The sequence below is a fragment of the Sorex fumeus genome, unplaced genomic scaffold (assembly GCF_029834395.1).
Source record: "Sorex fumeus unplaced genomic scaffold, SorFum_2.1 ptg000009l, whole genome shotgun sequence".
NCBI classification, from domain to species: domain Eukaryota; kingdom Metazoa; phylum Chordata; class Mammalia; order Eulipotyphla; family Soricidae; genus Sorex; species Sorex fumeus.
The window spans coordinates 32,842,596-32,862,085 of NW_026606066.1; the positions used below are offsets into that span (position 1 = coordinate 32,842,596).

The 19,490-nt window shown below is 36.0% G+C and overlaps 1 protein-coding gene and 1 non-coding gene across 4 annotated transcripts in view; one reads left to right on the plus strand and one right to left on the minus strand.

Moving 5' to 3' along the window:
• The window catches only part of ZNF385B (zinc finger protein 385B), a 385,075-nt gene that overhangs the window by 304,064 nt on the left and 61,521 nt on the right, over window positions 1-19,490 (minus strand). The gene's annotated exons all lie outside the window — the stretch shown is intronic.
• Window positions 8,196-8,303, plus strand: LOC130019871 (U6 spliceosomal RNA). Its single transcript, XR_008791926.1, has one exon. It is a non-coding gene; the product is annotated as a U6 spliceosomal RNA (small nuclear RNA).

Below are 19,490 nucleotides of genomic sequence, written 5' to 3' on the forward strand. Positions count from 1 at the left end.
TATCAGGCAAGTAAACATGCACCCAGGAAAGGAAAGAATTAAAACACTTAGGATCTTTTAGATGTAGAGAACAACACAGCCGAAAATAGAATAGGAAATTGTCACAACTTCACTCTATAATTTAAGGATGCCAGTCTATCTGTGATTCATTGACATACTCAAGCTTTTTTTCATGTACCCATTGAATGCTGATGTGCTTACTAACTGTCATCAACTTAAACAAACAATGGCTCATGTGTTGGGAGACAGAGTATGAGGGCAATACTCTATTAAATAAATGGCCAGTCTGTGAGCTTATTCACGACTGCTTGGACAGTCCTGGTCTCCTTATGTGTTCATTTGTTTCATTCTCTGTTACCAGTATCCACTGGACAAAGGTCTAATGTGACAATCCCATTGGCTTTATCTTAATAAATTGCCATGATAGAGCATCATGATATATTGTTGGGAAGTAATAAATTTTACGGAGAAATAAAATATTATCCCATTAATCTGAAACATAAATACATGTGTAGACAACATCAAATAAATATATCAAAATGTTTATTCATAGCAGCAATCTCTAGGTATAGGAGTTAATTCTCTGACATGCCTTCTATGTTAATTGAACTCATTTTAATTTGGTTGGTGTAGTCACAGACTAGTAAGTATGTACCAGGAATCAAGATACCCAAAGAAAATCTAGAGTTTCGTATTAGCAAGGCCTCTAGTCAATTTATAATACCTGGCTGGAATTCTAGGTACTCACAAATCCCTTTCTACTCACATAGCAATCACATCATTACTGAATACAGGATTTTCCTGATATTCAAAAGTAGAATGTTCAGCCAGAGAGACAGTACTAAGGAGTTAAGGCCCTTCTTGCCTTGGATATGTCTAACTGGAATCAGATCCCTAGCACTGTATATGACCTCCAAGCATTGCTAGGGGTGATCCTTGAGCACAGAGCCAGGAGGGAGCCCTTAGTACCACCAGGTCTAGAACAAAAACAGAACAAAATAAAACAAGACCCTCCCCAACACTCCTCTCCTCCCCCCCATACATGCACAAAGTAAAATGCTTCTCTTTGGTGAAATTTGGTAGGCTGTTTCGGGAAGGGGGTGCGGTCTGGGAACGCTAGAAAAATTTTCTCCAATGTTTAAAATTTCCAGAAGTCATTCAGTTTCAACATTTCTCAAATACTGACTTCCAAAAAACATCATATATACAATTAGAGCTTCAACAAACACATTGAGGGATCATATACATTCCATAACATGGAAACTATTTTGTGTCAAACTCTAACTGGCACTATGAGATTCTGAGGTAATAAGATGCCTAAGTCAACTGACCCAAGTTCTCACTGGGGATTACAAATAACATGCACTCACTGATTTCTCATCACTTATGACTATGAAGGCTTAACACTAACACTCTGTTCTTTGAATATTGCCCTTGAATAGGAAAGATGCAGAAAGGCTATTAGTATTCATTATTATATAAAGATATCACATTATAAATTTGTTTAAATACTCCTGTCAATTAATCCCAACATTTCAAACAGTTGACAAACATCGTTAAACCAATTACCTATTTTATCCATTAAATTCTAACCTTGATAGAATACTCTGAAAATATCCATGATGTGAAACTGGATCATGATCCCTATCATTGAATAAATTATTTCTTATATTAGATTAATAATATTTCTAAATTGATATATTTCGTATCTGGCTTTCCAAAATCCATGGCCTCCTTCCATTACAATGGTATATAAGTCTTACCTCTTCTAATATCAACTCGAAAGTCTTAAGTCCAAAGTCTGATCGAAATAGCAAAATCAAATGTCAGTAAAACTGGATAGGTGACTCATTCACAGGTCAAATCCTTCTCCAGATCTTGACCAGTGAAGTTAGATAAGTTGTGTATTTACAAAATTTAATGGCAGGACATTCTCATTGCAAAAGGGAGAAAGGAATAGGAAGGGCTGATGTGTTCCAAGTACAAAATTCAGCAAACTTATATCAGAAATAGTGAGGATAATCTTTTTTGGTGTGTTATTTTGACTTGAGGCAGAAGTTGGTCTCTCTCTCTCTCTCTCTCTCTCTCTCTCTCTCTCTCTCTCTCTTTATTACTGAAACACCCTGATGTACAGTTGTAGACTTACAAATTTTGGTGCTTGGGTTTCAGTTATACAATGATCGAGTACCCATTCCTCCACTAGTGCCCATTCTCTACCACCACTAATCCCAGTATCCCTCCCACCCCCCATCCCCCCCATCCCACCCTGACTCTGTGGCAGGGCACTCCCTTTTGTTCTCTCTCTCCTTTTGGATGCTGTGGTTTTCAAAAGAAGAATTGAGTAGATTGCATTCATCTGGGGAACATAAAGTAACAAAATAGGAGACTAACACCCAAGAATAGCCGAGATAAATACCACAGGTTTACTCCATGGCTTGGAGGCCAGCCATACACTCTAGGGGTAAAGGCAATTCAGATAGAAAAGGGAGCACCAAATAAAGGGTGTTGGGAAGATCCGCCCAGGATGGATGGGAGATGCATGACTCAAATTATGGTGGCACATATGGTCACCCAAACACAATCAGTCATGACTCCTGAGCATAGAGAAGAGTGTCCCTGAACACAGAGCAAGATGTGGCCCCAGAGCACAGAATGAGGTTTGGCACTGAAAGACAAAGTAATGTGACCCCATATATATGTATATATGTATGCATGTGTGTGTGTGTGTGTGTGTGTGTGTGTGTGTGTGTGTGCTCTTTGAAAACAGTTCAATCCCTGGCACTATATGTGGTTTCCTAAACACCATTAGTACTAATCCCTGGGCATAGAGCTAGGAGTAAGTCCTGAGCACAACCAGGTGTAGTCCCAATACCAACCAAAAGAAAAAACATATATATATAAATATATATATGTGTATATATATATGTTTTTTCTCTGCTTGGTTATCTATTTGGGTCTAAACAATAAATAAAATAACATCACAAACTTCCAAATATCACTGCTCACATATAAGATAAGAAAAACCATTTCCAGGGGACAAAATGAAAAATAAATAGTATTTCCTATTTTTAACAGCATAATGTCATCTCAAGGGAAAAAAATTAGAATAATTTAAATTCAACATAAAACTGAATAAAGGACTAAAGTACTTTAAGTTCAACAGAAAATAGAATAAAGGAGATATATATATATATATATATATATATATATATAATGATCTGGCTTTTAAGAACAAAATAGACGAAACTGCTAAATTGTTTCACTAATTTTATTATAAAAATATTCACATTTGCAATTTTTTCCTTGAGAGATGTATAGTTTGGTACAATTTCTCTATAATTTGGCCCAGTAAGAAGTAAACCTTGAGAACAATTAATAAATGTTAAGAAATTATTAATGAGAGTTCATGCATTTAGAAGGGGATAAAGACTGTTAAGAAACATTATTACAGAAAATTATTTTACTATACCCCAATATATTTGTGACAGAAAATAATCCATACAAATAGACTCAGTATGATGTTTATAATGCTAACCTCCTGGTGAACATTTTTCAAAAATTTCAGTTTACAGTGAGGCTAAGTTAATGCTTATAATAGTAGAAATATCAAAAGAGACTTTTCTTTTAAAAGGTCAATAATGATTTTAAATCTCTAAATATTCTCTAAACTATAGTTGGAAAGTTAGGGAGGAAGAGAGTTATCTATAATCCTTGACCATAAACCTGTGTTTTTAAGACATCAGATGAGGTAATATGAGTACATATCTTCAAAATTTTTGTATATAATGAAAAAAAAAGAATTCTGCAATTATAGAACCCTGGTGTATCTTGTGTAATAAAATGATAACTTTTGAAACATATGAGCATAAATGTCAAGTATAAATTTTCTAGTCTAAGAGAGTTGTGAATTTTTATTAATAAATTATTACATTAAGTTATTTTATAGAGGACACACCTAAAAAATCTGGGGGACCACATGGATTAGGTTCTAATTTAGGGACTCATTCATGCCCATTGTGTGCCCTATCTCTACCACTTAAACTATCTCTTGACCCAGGAGTAATAGATTTATAGTGAAATAGAAATGCAATAGTGCTTTATCTCATTTTCCTATAATAGTAGAAAGATTCAGTTAGCATGAAAGAAGGTACTTGCAGAGATGTGTGTATATGTGTGCATTTTCCATTTTCTTTTGAGATATACATAATAAGGTTACCTTAGGCATATTTTGAATTCTATAAATTAAGATGTTGGGTTTTTACACAATGTATTTTTGGTATGTAGTCATAATGTTCTCTACTTCTCCAGCTCTGTCAGTTTCACACTACTCTACAGTGTGAAACTGACAAGAAATGGTGCAAAACTGACAACTGGAAGCACAGGAATTTAACAAAAAAAAGTTACTTAAGCAAATTTTTTAGAAAGCTGAAAAAATAAATATTTCATAGAAATGACTATGTTCAAGCTTGAATAAATGTTTTAGATAAATAATCCTGGGTTCTTCTAAATGTGGGCTTCTTTATAAAGGTAAAGTTGTCTTTTAAATGAACACAGGGTAATCTGGACAAATACACATACTTCACTATCTTACAGAAAAAGATGTATAGTGTTTATTAAGTGAAATTTTATTGTGATAAATTCTGCTTATCTGAACTTCAATTGTAGTCTCCCCTCTTGCATTCTTGTGGATAATTGTTATTCTAAACCTTCTCTACACAGCAATATTCTCAACTTTATAAAAATATCCATTCAGAAAGGAAAACCAATTAAAAATCTGTTTTAAAAAAAACAGCAGTTACGAATACCATTTAACCAAAAAAATGATGTGGAAGGTTAATATTTGCATTCTATCTATTCCCTTACTGAAATCTCTTATCTAACTATTGCCTAAACAAGTCAATTAGCATTATCTGTGGGTCAGTGGTAAAGAACAGCTTCCTACCTCCTTTCTGTTTCTTATATTTCTTGTACTTCTTTGTATATTCTCTATGTTTCTTTCCATCCTCTCATCTTCACTAAAGAAAATTTAACAATATAATTATACAGGCCTGTAATCATTTTATTAATTCTATTCACTTGCTGTTCGACATGTGAAGCTCCTCTTTTTACCTTTGTTGGTACTAGAATATAGTACTTATGCTAGTACTTATAGCACTTAAATATAATAGTCTTCAGCACTCCTATTCTAAATTTCCTACTTCATCTCATGATGGCAAAGTGATAATCTATAACACAAAATAGCAGGAAATTATGTAATTATAATGTTGATGATGAAATATTAGCAATAATAATGTCTTTGTTCTTAAATATTTCATAGACATCTCATGTAATATACATAGAACCTCTATAAGTTTTATATAACAGATATCAGTTCCATTATTTTAGGTTGAAGAAATTAAACCATAGAGACGTTGAGTGAATAACCCAGCACTATTGTTTATTACACGAGCTACTGGGGACTGGAGACTAAAGACAACATTATTTCAGTGCAAGCACTCTACAAATTTACCTAAATAACCATACCACTTCATCTTAAAGTATTTGTTTTTCAAAGTATAGTTTCATGTATGTATTTCAATGGGATATTCAGACTAATAGTCATCTAATGAGACAAATATTCTATATGAAAAATAGGCTACAAAAACGAAAATAGACAAGCTATCACAGATCACAAATATACAACAGATAGGTACTGGAGAGAGAGTACAGCAAGTAAGAATCTTGCCTTGCGGTGGTGGAGAATGGGCACTGGTGGGTACTCGATCATTGTATAACTGAAACCCAAGCACAAAAATTTGTAAGTCTACAACTGTATCTCATGCTGTTTCACTAATAAAAATTTAAAAAAAAAAGAATCTTGCCTTGCACTTGACTGGCCTGGGTTCAATCTTAGCACCATATATGGCTCACTGAGCACCATCAAAGGTGATCCCTGGGGCTGGAGCGATAGCACAACTGGTAGGTCATTTGCCTTGCACGCAGCTGACCCAGGTTCGATTTCCAGCATCCCATATGGTCCCCTGACCACCGCCCGGAGTAATTCCTGACTACAGAGCCAGGAGTAATACTTGAGCATCGATGGATGTGACCCAAAAAACAAAAAAACAAACAAACAAAAAAAAAAACAAAGGTGATCCCTGAGAAAAGAGCCAATTCTAATCCCTGAGTACAGTTGGAAGTGGCAACAAAAACAAACAAAAAAATCAGATAGTAACACTGTAGCACACTGTAGCACAGCCCTCCAGTTGTTCATCGATTTGCTCGAGCAGGCCCAGTAACGTCTCCATCATGAGACTTGTTGTTACTGTGTTAGTCATACCGAATACGTCACGGGGAGCTTGCCAGGCTTTGCCGGGCAGATGAGATACTCTGGGTAGCTTGCCGGGCTCTCCAAGAGGGGCAGAGAAATCAAATCTGGGTTGGCCAGGTCGGCCACGTGCAAGGCAAACACCCTACCAGCTGTGCTATTGCTCCAGCCCAGATAGTAAGACTACTATGAATAAATTTATGCTCTCAAACTGAATAGCATAATAAGAGATAGGTTGATACTTAGAATCTAACATCCTCCCCAGATTGAATTAGAAGGAAATAGAAAAGCTAGAAGTGTCAATTAAAAGCAAGAGAACTAAAATGGTATTCAAATTTCTCCCAAAAAAAACCAAAATACAGATTCAATGATTTCCCTACTGAGTTATCCCAAGCCTTCAAATACAACATGCTATCTAACCTCTCAAATTGTTGTTAAAAAACTGAAGAAAAGGGGCTTTTTTGAAACATATTTTGTGAAGTCAAAATTACCATCAGACAGGGCAACACAAGTAAATCAACAGATCAATTATCTCTGAAGAACAAAAATGCAAAGAACCTCAACAATATCAGCATAAATTCACCAGTCTAAAGAGGTCACATGTTAGGTAAGATTAATCCAAGGATTTCAAGATTAGTAACAATTAAGTAAATCAATTAAAATAATACACCGCATCAACATAAGGAAGAAAAACGTCAAATGACCACATCAATAGATGCAGATAATCACCTAGAAAGATTCAGTAATCATTTATTATTAGAATATTCATCAGATGGAACTTAAAAGAATACAATTCAACATACTAAAGGCCATTATACATTAAAACCCACAGTCACATAATATTTAGTGGGAAAAAAAATGATGATGTCTCCCAAAAATCAAGAATTTAGGGTTATAAGTCACTGATGGGGGCTGGAGCAATATCACAGTGGATAGGGTATTAGCCTTACACAGGGCCGACCTGGTCGACCTAAGTTTGATTCCTCCACCCCTCTCCAAGAGCCCAACAAGGTACTGAGAGTATCTCGCCCGCATGGCAAAGCCAGGCAAGCTACCAGTGACGTATTCTATATGACAAACAGTAACAACTTTCACAGTGTTACTAGGCCCGCTCGATCAAATCAATGAACAATGGGAGGACAGTGACAGTGACAGTGATGACAGATGGAACAAAACTGAGTATGAACCTGGTGGTCCCCAAGTACCACCAGCTCAAGTACAGTCAGTCATGCCAGGTGGTCCCCATTTAAAAAATGCAATGTCAGCACTCTTTACAATAGCCAGAAACTGAAAGAAACCTGAGTGCCCAAGAACAGATGACTGGTTAAAGAAACTTTGGTACATCTACACAATGGAGTACTATGTAGCTGTTAGGAAAGATAAAGTCATGAAATTTACATACAAGTGGTACAATATGGAAAGTATCATGCTAAGCGAAGTGAGTCAGAAAGAGAGGGATAGACATAGAAAGATTACATTCATCTGGGGGATATAACGTAACAAAATATGAGATTAATACCCAAGAATAGCTGAGATCAACACCAGGAGGATTACTCCATAGCTTAGAGGCCAGCCGGGTATTCTAGGGGAAAGGGCAGTTCAGATAGAGAAGGGAGCACCAAATAAAGGGTGTTTGGAGGATCCTCCCAGGAGGGGAGATGCATGTTGAAAGTAGACTATGGACTGAACATGTTTGCCACTCAATGCCTCTTTTGCAGACCACAACACCCAAAAGGAGAGAGAGAACAAAAGGGAATGCCCTGCCACAGAGGCAGGGTGGGGGGGGGGGGGGGGATATTATCCATGGTGGTGGAAAATGGGCACTGGTGGAGGGATGGGTATTTGATCATTGTATAACTGAAACCCAAGCACAAAAATTTGTAAATCTGTGCTCACTTCGGCAGCACATATACTAAAATTGGAACGATACAGAGAAGATTAGCATGGCCCCATGCGCAAGGATGACACGAAAATTCGTGAAGCGTTCCATATTTTTAATCAAAAACCAAGCACAAAAAATTTTAAATCTACAACTGGACCTCATGGTGTTTCACTAATAATAATAAGAAAATGGAAAAAAAATTGTAAATCTACAACTGTACCTCATAGTGTTCCACTAATAAAAAAACATGCAATGAGTCAGAGAGACAGAATAAACATTAAACTATTATGTCCCCTGAACACTTCCAGAAGTGATACCTGACACAGCCAGGTATGACCCAAAAACAAATAAAAAATAACAATAAACAGAACAGAACCATTGGTTGTGATGGTGATGTGGAAAAATAGGAGTTTCACACACCATTGGTCACACTGTTGGTGCAGTCTCTAAAATGTATGTACTGTTTGGTCCAGCAAGTTCATTCATAGTTACCTATTCAAAGAACATCAATTTGAAATAATATGTTTACATGTGTTTATGGTAGTGTATACAACAGCAAAAATCTAGAAAACATTGTCTAAAGGCATTCATTCTTAAGACAAAATGAAGACATATTTCACATGGATGAAACTATAGGAAGCAGTCTTAAGTGAAGTAAATCAGAAGCAGAAAGACAAAATCTAATTTATTTGTAGTATATAGAGAAACAATTCATGGACCAGATGAAGGCAACTAAAATAAAACCAAGGACTTAGACTAAAGAGCTATGGCCACCAGTAAGGTGTAGGTATAGAGTGGAAGTTGGGGCCAGTGTCCATGGGTTATGGTGGAGTAAAACTGGTAATTTTGTGATAGTTATGATATAATAACAGATTTTGAAGATGTGTGAAACTGTGCCCTTAAAAATCATGATGTTGCATAAATGTTTTATAAAAAATTAACAATAATACATGAGAGGAAATGTCAGTAACCTGACCATGGCAGCATAGTAATCTATTAATATACAAGCAGAAACAAATTATTTTAAGCATTTTGCATAAGCATGTCATCAGAGCATACTTAACTCATCTAAGCACCTGCATGCACCTGCGTTTTTCTGGTTCCCCTTGCTTTCCCTTTGTTCGTTATTGTCAGTGTTTATTCAATGACACACACATGGCTGCAGCTCCTGAGCACTTGGCTGCTGGGCTCACACATATTTAGTTGTGAAATGTGAACAATCACAACTCTGATTTTGTGACACTTGGAGTCTCAAATGGCAATGCTGATGGGGTGATACCAGAGATCGAACTCATGGCTTCATGTCAACAAGGCAAGAATTCTACCACTGAGCCACATACATCTCAGGCCCAATACTGGCAATTTAAAGGTAGGTCACCAGAGTCATGGTGCTTGGGAATTTGTCCCCCTACCAAAAAACACCAGGGATGAGATATGCTCCATAGATAAGACAGTTTAGGTATTAGAATACAAAACATTTCTTTAAAATGCACCCAGCAAAATATATGACAGCAGGAAAGAACAGAATAGTTACAGGTGCCCAGGTGGCCTGGAGCGATAGCACAGTGGGTAGGGTATTTGGCTTGCACATGGCCAACCTGGTCGACCCGAGTTTGATTTCTCTGCCCCTCTCAGAGAGCCCGGCAAGCTACCAAGAGTATCTCTCCCACACAGCAAAGCCTGGCAAGCTCCTCATGACGTTTTTGATATGCCAAACACAGTAACAAGTGTCACAATGGAGATGTTACTGGGCCCGCTCAAGCAAATTGATTAACAACTGGAGGACAGTGACAGGTGACAGTGATAGTGATCTGCCCAGGTAAGCACAGACTAGACTGTTTAGGATCTTTTAGATGTGGGGACAACATGGCAAAAATAGAATAGGAAATTGTGCTTTACTCTAGAACAGTGCCTGCGGCTTAGATATGTAGAATACCCAGTCTCTGATCTTCCTGTTCCTATTGTATGCTGACGTATCTGTCAACTTAAACACTGTCAGCCCCACTGGGGAAGTGATGTGATATTAAATAAAAGGCCTGTGTGACAACCTGTGGCTGCTCAGGTGCCCATAAAGCTTGGATTGTCCCTGTGTGTTCCTTTGTCTCCTGTTTACTTTTCGCTTTCTCAGTGATGAGCCTGGTTGGCTAAGGTTGCAGGATCTGCTCCTCAGGTTCACAACAATAGTGTGGATGAAAAAGGGAAAGGAAGGATGGGAGTGTTCTAGCCACTAAAGTAGCACCACGATGAGCTGTGGAGTCATAAAGTAAAGACTCGAGCAGGCACCAGTAACGTCTTCTTCTACCTAGCCCTGAGATTTTAAAAGAGCCATTTCAATGCTCTTTCAGGATTAGGAGAATGAGACCCATCATTGTTACTGGTATTTGGCATATTGAGTATGACACGGGAAGTTTGCCAGACTCTGCCGTGCGGGCAGGATACTTTTTGTAGCCTACCAGGTTCTCCAAAGGAAAGATATTAAGATGTCTGGGAGCTGGGTTTTACAGTCTCTGTGTCTTGGCTGTTGATGGGACTACCTTGGAATATTTCAGGATCCATGCAAGCCTTGAGACTGAATGCTGTCACCAGATATAAGGTCCCAGTAATTCAGAAGATACAATGTAGCAGTCAGATCTAGGTTCTAACACTGGAATTGTAGCAGTAGTAGTTGTAGTAGTAGTAGTAAAATTTCAGATAATCTTCAAAGCTTTAATATTTTTACAAATTTGAAATATATTAAGATAGATACTCATGTGAATTATTCTACTTAAAAATCCATCAGTTTTAATTTTCCAAAAGATATTGCAAACAATATAAAATGCAAATGATTTTATTTCTGGTCCACTGGACTGCCAAAGGGAGTACATTGGTCAAGTATTATTAGGACTTCACAGAAAAAAAAAACATCTTGGTATGTAACACTTGGTAAAGGTCAATTAAAACTGGTAAAGTAGTATCTGAACCATATACACTTGCTACAATTATAATTGGCAACATCTGTACTTTTAAGGATTATCAGTGGGAAATAATAAAATAGACACAACCTACTTATTTAAGCCACTTAAGTAGACTATATTCATTAGGTTCTTATGCTTAGGTACATTTTTAATTTTTTATGATCTTAGGATTATATAGGATAAATTGGGAAACGCATATTTAAAAAAGAACAATGCCCCAAATAAACATTTTAGAAAATAATCATCATGTCACACCTAAATTTTACATATTTAAGCCATATGGGGCACATCAAGGCTACCAGAAAATGGCTGAGAAGATTTATTTTGAACTCTGAGGAAATCTTACTTGTGAGCAGATGCCTAGACTAGCTCGGAGGCAGAAGGTTTTCACTGGGTGACTAATCACATCATTGAGGCATTTTTGTAAACTCTACAAAAAGAGTATTTAGTAGTAAAATATACGCATATTGATAAAATATTAATAGGGGCACTTCATGATATTTCTGAAGAGTGTCACAACCCTAACAATGCGTTGAATCATAAAACAATGCTAGCTCATCCTCATTCTCAGAGAGCAACTGCCCTTTTGTTAAACCCGACTCTTTCAGATAAAAATCAATGAAAAATTTGCCTGAATAAAATGCACATGATTAAACTCTCACCGCACAGTTCTCTCAATAATAATTTCTCACTTAATCCTTTATGTTCTTGGGACAGCTATTTCTGAAGAAACCCAATACATGACAAAATTTCTTCTCTTGTTTTAAACTACAAATGCAGTTCACTGTCACTGTCACTGTCCTCCCATTGTTCATCGATTTGCTCGAGCCAGCACCAGTAACGTCTCCATTGTTATGTTTTTGGCATATCAAATACATCACAGGGAGCTAGCCAGGCATTGCCTGCAGGTGGGATACTCTCGGTAGTTTGCTGGGCTCTCCGAGAGGGGCAGTAGAATCGAACATGGGTCAACTCAGAATTTTCTAGCATACGAGGTTCTTTGAAAAATTGGGAGGCTAGAGTGATAGTAGAGGAGTAGGGTATTCACCTTGCACTTGGTTGACCTGTGCAAGGGGCTCAATCTTCAGCCCCTTGTGGTCTCCTGAGCCCACCGGGAGTTATCTTTGAGTGCAGAGTTAGGAGTAAGTCTCCGCACAGATGAGTGTGCCGCCGAAATTGAATAATAATAATATTTTTTAAAGTACTAAAGACAAGGAAACAAAGGCAGTCTACAGCTCTTCCTTTGGAGATAAGGATGTTTAAACTTAGAAGGCTACATCACTTACGCAAAGTCTAAAAGTTGATGTAGTCTCAGAATGCAAATCCATGGAATCCAGTGTTCATCAAGTATACTTTCCAACATACCACAATCTCTTTCATACGGAAGGTAATAGAGTGAAATATCACTATCTGTGAATGTGAATGCTACCTTTTCCATAGTTTATCATTTTTGTCTCAAACAAAATATTATCAGACCTATCCATATTTTTAGGTAACTTTTAAGTCTACTATTGTTCAGTCTCAGTATCTTGCACATTTTCCTGAAGAACTGATGTCAGTGAAAAATCCTTAATAGTGGTCAGAAAACTACCATCTTTAATTATTAAAGACAAGATCCGTACACTCTGTTAAAAAGACTCCAAACAGACAAAAGCGCACTAATTTAAAGCATGGAGAGGTGTCAATGTGAAAATATTCTTTCGGTTTGTTTTGGTTCGGGGGTAACACCTGTCTGTGCTCAGGACCACACCTGGCTCTGCACTCAGGAATTATTAATGGTGTAGAGGAGTGGTACCACAATGGTGCCAGAAATCAAACCCAGACTGAGTGCATGCAAGGCAAGCACCTTATCCACTGCACTATCTCTCTGGCCCCTGAAAATATTCATTAAAAAGACATTGCAAACCTATTTATGATTTTTAATTAAAAAACAAATTAAGAATCTATTAAAATTATTGGAAACAAGGATTCCCCAATACATTTTTCCTTCAATTCAGTGCCCAAGTTAATGTTTTCTAGGAAGATTTAAGTACTTTATACTTTATAGCATCAGAGAATAGGTTGAAATCTAATCACAGTGGAATTAATACAAGAATTTAAAAAATTTATTTCACATAAAATATAATGAAATCAAACTGGATTTAAAAAACTGATGAAAGTATTTTATTTTTTTTAAAAAGTAACTTTCCTTTTAGCTAAGGCTCCTCAAAATCCCAAAAGGAAACATTTAATTTTGTAGGACTTGTTAAAAGCATAGACTAAAAAAGAATACACAGCCAGAACAGAATTAACAAAGCAAGGATCAATGAAAATCAACAAAAATTTCCTGGTGATTAAGCACAGTTTGAGATAGCTGAAGGGAGACCCAATCTAGCAGGAGATTTCATGAGAACCAAATTTTATGAGTATATAATTTTCACAGAAAAAGGAATCTGTCAAACGTTCCAAACCAATGTGCATTTTTAGACCATATGGACAAACTGATTAAACCCAAAAGAGAAACGTTGAACCTCAAAACTTTGAAATATATTATTAACTAATGTAATAATTACATTAACTATTACCCATATTGCATAATATTTCAGGTTTCATTTTTATAATGATTATATAAAATAGTAGTCTTTTTCAATTTCCTAAATATCAGAAAGGCAGGAGACCAAAAGTCATAGTGTTCAATCGCAATGCTGGTGATGCTTTTAACAGTTAATTCTAAATTGTTAAATATAACTATATTAAATTTCTTATTCAATCTTTCTAACATTTGCACTGTAAAAATGCTAAGATCAACCATACCTTTTATTAGAATGACCACACATAACAGTATGAAGCAATCTGAGTTTATTATTTGATTCTGGCTTAATCATAAATAACTCTTAAAAATAACTATTGAGATGACGTATTGTAAAACTACCTCCTATAGAGACCTTTAAAGTTTCTCTACCTTTATTTAACTAGTCTACAAGAAAATTTTCTTCAATGTAATATAATTCTAGAATAAAGTTAACTATGAAAAACAAAATAGAAACATTCACTTTTCTTTACTACTTTTTTATTTGCATATATTTTAAAAAATTATTAGTACAAATAATAAAAAAATTTCTCAGAGATTTCCAGCTACCCTACACTCCTATTATTTAACTGGCTCTGAATCATAGATATAATTTAAAATATACACAGAAAAATCCTTTCAAAACCACAACTTAACTTACAAATAAGTTATTACAACATAGCTTATATGTAAATTAAATAAAGTTCAAAAACTGATAAAATAATTCAGGACAAAATGTATACTTAATACTATAAAATAAATTATTCCTAAATGAATGAAATGTTCCTGAATGAACGCAGAGGAAAAAAATGTATAGACAGAAAAAAAGGCCTGGCATAAGTACAGAAGTATTCTCTAACGCAAAATAGATATATTTTGTGTTATAAGGAAAAAAAGATAGAATAGCAATGAGAAAAAGTATAAAATCAAAAGTGTAATTAAATTGTATAAGAATCCCTGCCATGTAATGGTTTTATACAATTACCACCATGTCCTAAGGCACCAAAAGTTGTAAACTTCCCGTTGGGACATTTTTTTCCTTAAATATGCATTTAACTGTAATGCATCTCATTCCTTCAAGTATAAAATATCTACATTGACTTTCTTTCTGGATAGTCTTGTTCCCTCTTTTTACAGAAAAAAAATAGTCAAGAATGCAAACTCAGAAACTGCTTTTATTTTTTCACAATTAATACATTTTAAAGCACTGTGCTTTAAAATTAAAATTAAAATTCTGTAGTACATGTAACTTCATTGTGGCTCCTCCCTAATGAGGTACATTTTACAGATGCAAACACTGAGTTTAGAGATGTTAGAGAACTTTCCCACATAGTTAATAAGAGTCAGGACAGGATTTGAAGCTGTGACTGCTGGGTGCCAATTCAGATACTCTTAGGCAGTTCCTCTATTATCTCACTCTTCACAGTTCCTTCACTTATCTGTGGTACTTTTTTCAAAGACCCTCCATTACCTGCACAGCAGAGCACAAACCCCTATTTAAGCAGCAATTCTCAAAGGTGGCTTTAGAAGAAACTGAAGAGCTTTGGAAAACACCCATGCCACCAATTCAGATTTAACTGATAAAGGTTGAACTAGGCATCAGCACTATTTAAAAGCTTTTCAGCTAATGCTAATATGTAACCAACCAGGACTACACAGACTGTAGGACATTTAGATGCTGGGCCCTCTGAAATGAGCTTGACTGTTTTTCAAAACAGTTATTTCTACACAATTCTTCACAATCATCCCAACCTTCCAGATGGACTTAAACCACCCATTTGGCACTGATTATTTGTCACTGATCATTTAAGATTTAAAAAACTTAAATATATTATTATTTTATCGAATTTATATTTTTATCATAATTTATGTGGCATAGTTACAACAGTGAAAATGTTTACGGTAATGGGGGCTGGAGCAATAGCACAGTGGGTAGGGCGTTTGCCTTGCATGCGGTCAACCCGGGTTCGATTCCCAGCACCCCATATGGTCCCCCAAGCACCGCTAGGAGTAACTCCTGAGTTTATGAGCCAGGAGTAACCCCTGAGCATCACTGGTTGTGACTCTCCCCCAAAAAAAGCAAAAAAAAAAAAAAAGTTTACGGTACTGATGTACAAAGTTATTATACTCCATCACCACCAAAGTAACACTAATTTTTACACAAAGAGAAGTATGCCTGTGAAAGAAAGTCAGTAATTTGGATTATGCTATATTTCTGTAAAATGTTCAGTCTTGGTACTTGAGTTTTATAATCTCCCATATGTACTGCTTTTTAGACACCTTTGCTCTAAGAATATAAAATAAGGAAAATTTGGTTTTTGTTTGGGGCCACACCAGCAGTAGTCAGGGTTTATTCCTGATAATCCCATACTTAGGGATCACTGCAGGTGGTACTTTGGGGACCTTATGTGGTATTTGGTCTCACGCCTAGACTGGCTGTGTCCAAGGCAAGAGTTTTATTGCTGTACTATATATGTGGCTCTAATATGGAAAAAAATGTGAAATTCATCTCTTCAGTTCTATTTCTGTTCTATTTCTATTTCTACTCTGTTCTATTTCTAACTGAGTAAAATGGAAATTTATAGAACATAAGCATTAGTTCAACAGTGACTGTTGAGTTAGCTCAGTCAGTTAGAGCATAGTGCTGAGAATAACCCCCCAACCCCCAAACCCCATGCATCATGACTTTCCTGTTATCTAGTTGACTTTGTAGGATGGCACAAAACTTGATCCTTTACATTCAATGCATAAGTCTCAGAAATTTATTATAAAAGAAAGGCATATATATATATATACACACACACACATGCACACACATATATCAGTAAAAATTCAATAGTATCATCTTCAAATGCAAAGAAGGGTATATTTTAAGAGCAGCAGAGGCGACAATTTAGACAATTTAGAATATCATTTAAAGAAAAATGACTAGTTAATCAATAATCAGTTGATCATAACATTAATCAAGCACTTCATGACAAATTTCTGCCAGCTGATGCTGAATATAAGATAGAACCAGTTCCACTTCAGCTCAGCTGGGATTTTGAGTTCATTAAACATAAAAGAATGAGTTAATTAAACATTCTAACTCAGCATTAAATCCCTAGAAGTAAGGAAATTTGTGATAAAATGCCCATCATTTCATCACAACTTTGATTTTAACCTTAACATAAGATTACCCAGTATATCAAATATCTCAGAGAACTAAATTGTAAGAGATTAAACAGTAAAATCACACTGCTTGACAAGGTGAACTCAGAAGCACTGAATGCTGCCTTAATTGTGGAATTAAACCATATCTTTATGGTTTATGGAGCGATAGCACAGTGGGTAGGGCGTTCGCCTTACAAGCGGCCAACATGGCCGACCCGAGTTCAATTCTTCCGCCCCTCTCGGAGAGCCCAGCAAGCTACCGAGAGTATTCGATATGCCAGACACAGTAACAACAAAGTCTCCAATGGAGACGTTACTGGGCCCACTCGAGCAAATTGACGATCAACGGGAGGGCCTTTACCTTTACCTTAAACCATATCTTACAACTACATTATTCATTCATTTTCCAGCATACAGTTCACTCTTTTATTTACTATTTTAACAGTTTTTCTTTTATTCTTTAATTATAGATGGCAATGTGATTTGATTTGAGGTAATCTGGACTTTTCAATTAACATTGTTCTGGTCTCGTGAAGGTCCTTGTGGTTTATTTGAATATTCAAAGAATAAATCAAGTATAAAGAAGTATATTATGAGATGGAAACTTAAATGACTGAGTACAGATGTGAAAATTAAAGGAATCCAGCAACTTGTGGAAGGAAAAATACACACCATCAGTTAGACAAAATGAATGGTTACAGAGAGTCAATGAAACATCTTAGATCTTGACTAAATGCCAGATTTTCATCTAAAACTTGTAACGAGCAGATAATTTACAAAGATAATACTAAGAAGCTGAATCATCCTCAGGTTTTCTAGAAAAATTAATTATTCTCAGTTTTTCCTTCCATTAACTGTAGTGAGAAACATGGTGTCCCTCATCATCTGACAGCCCTACTAATTTTGGAATGACATCTGAATACACCATATTCCTTAGTTTTTCTTTTATTCCTTTCATTTTTAACTTAATTTTATATGAATAAATCTATTATTCTCAAAAGTAAACCATTCTAAATAAATACATTCGAAAGAACAAAAGAGTATAAATACAATGGTAAAGTAAAAGTCTGATTTATGATTTTGATTTAGTTTTTGGTTTCTGGGCCACACCCTGCAGTGCTCCAAGTGCTCTTTCCCCTGCATTCAAGGATCACTCCTTGTGGTCTCTGTGGACCATATGTAGTACCAGGGATCGATCCCAAATCAGCCACCTGCAAGACAAGTGCCCAACCCACTGTATTATCTACCCAGCTCCTACTTTAAAGAGTATGAAAGAGAATTTAGTTGAAACTAATGCTAATTTGTAGTCAGTTTCCAGAACCTCTATGAAATTCATCACTCATCCTATTTCTCTTTTTTAAAATTTGTAACCCAGCAAAGGACATTCAGCCTACCAAGCAGGAAACTTAATCTCAGATTTCTACTTTCAAGAACTATAAGAAATAAAGTATTAGTAATTATGAGCTCCCTAGTCTGTGGTATTTTATTATAGCATAAATATAAAAAGTACTGACAGTTTGCATAAATTAGATGAATAATAATTACTACTATTACCAATTGCCAAGTATTAACTATATTTTAATACTTGAAATAATGTTATAATAAAATTCTACATGTAAATAGACAAATACAAGAAAATGGATTTCTCTCTCCATCTTGATATATACCTACAAGCATATTTGTTGACTAAATCTGAGGTAGTAGAATTGTTGGGTCAAAGACTTTAAATTTTGAGAGTGCCATACTACCAATAACCACATGATATACATTCTATCCAATAATGTATGAACTTCCCTAAGTTCACATGCTTGCTAATCATTATATTTTTACAAGGTCGATTTGCCTATCAGAATAATAAAAATGGTGTTCCACTATATTTTATGAGCAGTAATATAAAATAATTTGCTGAGTTTTGCACAAGGATTCACAGATCCTATATTCAAATATTATATCCATTAGTCAATGCTTTAAGTTTATCACATGCTATGTGCTATCTTGAGAGCCACAGCTTTTTTTTTATTAGTGAAACACCATGAGGTACAGTTATAGACTTATAAATTTTTGTGCTTGGGTTTCAGTTATACAATGATCAATACCCATCCCTCCACCAGTGCCCATTCTCCACCACCATGGGTCCCAGCATCCCCCCCCCACCCCCACCCCCATCCCAGCCTGCCTCTGTGGCAGGGCATTTCCCCTTGTTCTCTCTCTCTCTTCTTTTGGGTACTGTGTTTTGCAAGAGAGGCATTGAGTGGCAATCATGTTTGGTCTATAGACTACTTTTAGCATGCTTCTCCCACCCTGGGAGGGTCCTCACAACACCCTTTATTTGGTGCTCTCTTCTCTATTTGAGCTTCCTTTTCACCTAGCACGTGTGGCTGGCCTTCAAGTCATGAAACAAAATTCCTGGTACTAATCTCAGCCATTCCTGGGTGTTAGTCTCCCGTTTTATTGCTTTATGTTCCCCAGATGAATGCAATCTTTTGTGTCTATCCCGCTCTTTCTGACTCATTTCGCTTAACATGATACTTTCCATGTAGTACCACTTGTATGTAAATTTTATAACTTCATCTTTTCTAACAGCTACATAGTACTCCATTGTGTAAATGTACCAAAGTTTCTTTAACCAGTCATCTGTTCTCGGGC